Source organism: Mus caroli, chromosome 5 (assembly GCF_900094665.2).
Source record: "Mus caroli chromosome 5, CAROLI_EIJ_v1.1, whole genome shotgun sequence".
Lineage (NCBI taxonomy): Eukaryota > Metazoa > Chordata > Mammalia > Rodentia > Muridae > Mus > Mus caroli.
The window spans coordinates 122,451,395-122,456,239 of record NC_034574.1 but is presented as its reverse complement, the minus strand read 5'-3'; positions in this window follow the sequence as shown (position 1 = coordinate 122,456,239).

The following is a 4,845-nucleotide window of genomic DNA, read 5'->3' as shown; positions in this document are numbered from 1 at the left end:
GCCTCCGGGGCAGGGCCATGCTAATGTATGCTAAAAAACATCGCCCCGCCCACTCCCTTAAAGGGGCCCCCGCGCGGGCGGGACCCGGTAATGGCACCGAAGCTTTGCCCACCCCGAAGGCTGGAGCACTGCTGCAGACAGGGAGCCGGCGGATCGGGCTGCGAATGTCCTAGAGTTCTCTGCCGTCCTCTAGACGCGCCCCCTGGCCTCCTGCTAGAGCCCTTGGTTTAGTTTCAGGTCACTCAGGACCTGGAGACCGCTGCAGCGCGCGTGATGGACACACGGGGGAGCCCGCGGGCCACAGAGTCTTGGGGCGAGTGGGAGTGAGCACCCCGATTCGGAGTGATCGGAGGTGGGGGAGGGGATTAGTGCGATACAAGAGAGCGTAGGAGGGAGCGGGGGCATGGGGTGGGATGGGATGGGTGAGAGTGGGCGGGAGTAGAGGCTTAGGACGGGAGAGTAGGCCGAGAGCACACCTGAGCCCTGTATGGAGCCTTGGGCACAGAGGGCCTTTTCCCCTTAGTCCGCCAGGGAGCATCTAGCCTCTGCTGCTGAGGGTCTGCATCAGGTGTGAAAAAAGAGACTTTGTTTTGAGGGGCGGGGAGTGAACCCCCCATGCTTCCGGCGGGCTGGACCCGTTCTATCTCCGTGAGCCGGGAGGCTATGAATAGCAAACATTAGCTGGGATCTGGCACCCGCTCAGCACTTTACAGATGAAATTTTCTTTCTTGCAACCCTTAAGAGGTGGGAACGATAGTTCCCAATATGTACACAAAGAAACTGAGGTCCAGAGAAAATAATCCCTAAGTAGGAGACAATGTGGAGTGACAATGTGGAAACTGACTGGGCCAAGGGACAGAGTTCAAAACCAGCGCCCTCCCACCCCAAGTCCCCGCCCCAGCGGCTGGGTCTCCAGCCCCTTCCCCGCGGGTCTCTCTAGTCCCTCGGTGTCGTTAGGATTACAGTCTATTTATTGTTTGCACGCGGACACTGAGGTTTAGATGATGCCTCTAAAGGAGAGGGTGGGTGACTCCCTGCTTTGAAGGCAAAGTTCCCTCCCTCAACTCCCAGCTGGTGTCTATCCATACCCTGTTGCTCACCGGGGTCTGGGTGGTTTGGGGAGAAGATTAGATTCTGCACGAGCTTGAGATGGGTCCGTGGGTTGGGGGGTGGAGGCACGGGGGTTAGGACCTTGACACGAGAAAGCCCTAGAGACAGAGAGTACGCAGCCACAAGACAGCATCTCCGGGGTGTTTAGCTATGTGGAACAGACTCCCTATCAACCCGTGGAACAGTACTGCCCACAGTTAGTTAAAAATGGGTCTTCCTATCTCAATTAACCTAATCTGGATAATCCCTTCGAGGCCTGTCCAGAGGCTAACCTAATCTAGATAATCTCTCACAGGTGTGCTGGGAGACTTGTTTCCTACGAGATCCTAGAGCCCGTCAGGTTTACAATATTAATGCATGACATTAGTTCGTGCTGCATTAGAAGGAAGCTTGGTCCCTAGTGAGAAGATCGATGCTCTCCTGTTAGACAAGAAGAGAGAAAAGTATTGCATTCGTAGGCCCTCTGAGATCAGCTTCAAAGATCGGGTGGCCCCATCTTCTGTCTGTTCTGAGGTCTCTGGGCCTCTCCTGAATGATGTCTCTATGTGGAAAGGAAATCTCAGAGAAATGTGGAGCAAATGGGGGCAAAAAACTGGTTCAGGCATGGGTGGCTCTAGGGGCTCTGGCTCCAGACCCTTGTCCCCTGGACTCTGCCAATTCTAACTGGTACCTCCTCCCAAGGTGCCCTGCCTTTGCCTATCTGGCTCTGGGAGTTTCTTCCAGGTCTCCTATAGTTTGGCAAATGTCTACTTGACACTACAGATATACTCTTAGATGGACAGGAATCTTTTTTGGTTTGTTTAGAACTGTGTCCTGCCTCAGCCCCCGAGTGCTGGGATTTTAACTGTGTTCTCCCATACCCAGTTAGGATGGGGTCCTTGTAGTTATAATTGAGTTTAAAAAAAAAAAAGACTTGAGATAAGCTCACTGGGGATTGTGTAGGTGATCCCCAAATCCACTGTCAAGTGATCTGATAGAAGCAGAGGAGGCCCGGACATGGTAGCAGGACTTTGAAACTCCAGCGTTTGGGGAGGCCAGAGGCAGGAGGATGGTGAGCTGCAGGCCAACTGGGCTCGAGAGTTTTGGAAGTGGTTTTAACAAAACTGCAAAGGAGCAGATGAAAGAACAGGGGAGAAGCCACAGGAGAGTTTGTTGGCTTACAGACAATTTCACTAGACTCTTCCCAGGGACCTAGCAACAGATTAGGTCATCACATGGCTCTCATCACCTGACAGCATATAAGAGAAGTACCCTAGGTCCTTTCTCTGTCTCTCCCCACTCTCCCTATCTCCTGTCTAACTCCTCTCTCTCTCTCTCTCTCTCTCTCTCTCTCTCTCTCTCTCTCTCCCCCCCTTCTCTGTTCTCAAGTGTTCCTGGCCAGGCTCTCTTTCTTTCTGTCCTTCTCTATCCCTGCTTTCTCTGCCCTGTGGCTCTGTCTGCCTCTACTCCTTCTCCAGGTCCTCAGTCCCCTCCCCTCCATTCCAAATAAACCTCCCTTACACCAGGTCTGTCCCATGGCGTGATTTCTCAGCCTCGGCATGGTCCCTCCTTACTCCTGCTGCCACCACATTATAGTTTATAACAGAGTTGGCCCCATGACCAGAGAGGCAGAGGCTATGATGTGTCAACAAACAGCAACCCCAGGGTAGTGCTACCAGTTAGGGCTGGAGCTGGCACTTTATAGCCAGTGAGTCTATGGCCCTTTGCCCTAGGCCAGAGGTCTAGGGTCCCAGAATCAGGAAGGTTGAGAACCACTGGTCCAAATCCCAAAGCACTTCCTACGCAGTCTTTACCTCCACCCTGGCTTCCAACAGGCAACCTGCTGAATCAGAGCCAGGCCATCCGTTCCAAAGATGACTGAGATGTCACCGCCCATGTCACACCCTGCAAAAGGTGCTTCATGTGCTTGGAAGACAAATCCAAGCTCCCCTCCTCAGCCCGTGGCATCTTGCTCTGCTCTGATGTCACCCTGCTTGTTCCCGCCTGCTTCCCCCATCTGGTAGAGCCCCTGACCTCTTCTGACAGCCTCCAGATGCCCTCTTGCCACAGGACCTTTGCACCCACTTTGTGTGTGTGTGTGTGTGTGTGTGTGCGCGGGGGTGTTGGTAGTGGTGTCTTGTCTTCTGATTCGTTGAAAGCCTATGCCTCGGATCTCTCTGCAAACGCTTGCTTCATCTCTAAAAAGCATCCCTCGCCTCTGACTCCCTGTTCACCCAGCATCGCCTCATTCACACTCCAAGCAGCTCCTCCCCGCTCTGCCATCTGTTTTGGGCCTGGTCTGTTCACTGCCTGGCTCCTGGAGGCATCAGCCCCAGAGGGCAGAGATATCTACCATTGGGCTTAAGAGCTTGCTAGCGCCAGGTCTAGTGCTGAGAAGAGTGGGGGTGGGTGGGTGGGTGTAGTAGCCAGCCTCTGCCTTCAAGTGGACCCAATGTCGCCTTTTGCCTATCTCACATTGCACACATGGGTGGGAGCTTGGTGATGTCATTGTTAGCACCCACTTGGCCACTCCTTCCTTGCTTTGACAGGAATCATGATATTCCATCCTAGGGTTGGCAGATCTGAGCCTCAGCGTTCCCAAAGCTGGCAGACCCAGAGGCTTATGGCTCCTGAGAGCTGGGTGGCCTAGACCATGGCTAATTCAAGGTTATGCCAGAGACTAAAGTCTCTCGATTTTCTATTGCTCCAAGCTTTCACCACTGTCTTGAAGCTTGGTAGCTGATGTAAGCAGCTCCCAGCAGCAGTGAGCAGCAGGCACCATCTGCAGTTCAGAAGGTGTTGGAACCTCCGCTTCCTGCTGCCTGATTTTGCAGAGCTCCGGTTTTGTTCATTGGGATCTTTCCTTGGTGCTGAAGATTTCACAGACTCTCCAAGCCTGGCCTTTCTTGGCTGGCCAGCTCCACCCGGTCTCCCTGCTTCTGCTGTCCCCTGTCCCACATTTGTCTCTGCTGTCTCTGCTTCCCAGTGCTCTGCCCTGGGATGCTCTCAGGAGTCCTGCATATCTGTAGATAAGAAGACAACTTGTGGGAGTCTCTATCCTTCCGAAGTGTGAATTCTGGGGGGTTAGATCAGGCTGTCAGGCTTGGCTGGAGGTGCCTTACTTGCCAAGGCATCTCGATGACCCAGCTTTTATTATTATTATTATTATTATTATTATTATTATTTGGTTTTTCGAGACAGGGTTTCTCTGTGTAGCCCTGGCTGTCCTGGAACTCACTTTGTAGAGCAGGCTGCCTCGAACTCAGAAATCCGCCTGCCTCCGCCTCCCGAGTGCTGGGATTAAAGGCGTGCGCCACCACACCTGGCTGACCCAACTTTTTAAAAAAAGATTTATTTATATTTATTTACTCATGTGTGTGTGTGTGTGTGTGTGTGTGAGAGAGAGAGAGAGAGAGAGAGAGCACTGAGGAGGTCAAAGAAGGCATCAGATCCCCTGGAACAAGAGGTATGGATGGTTGTGAGCCACTCTGTGGGTTCTAGAAAGCCAACCTAGGTTCTTTGCAAGAGCAACAACTGCTCTCACCCACCAAGCCATCTCTCCAGTTCCCAAACCAAAGTTTGTTGAGGGTTTTGGAGTAGACTCCCCACCCCTGTCACTAGCTGTCCTCTCTCTATGGACTTGCTCCGGTGTCTTCACAGCACTGAGAGCCTTCGGGATTCCTCTTTCTTTCTTTCTTTCTTTCTTTCTTTCTTTCTTTCTTTCTTTCTTTCTTTCTTTCTTTCTTTCTTCCTTCC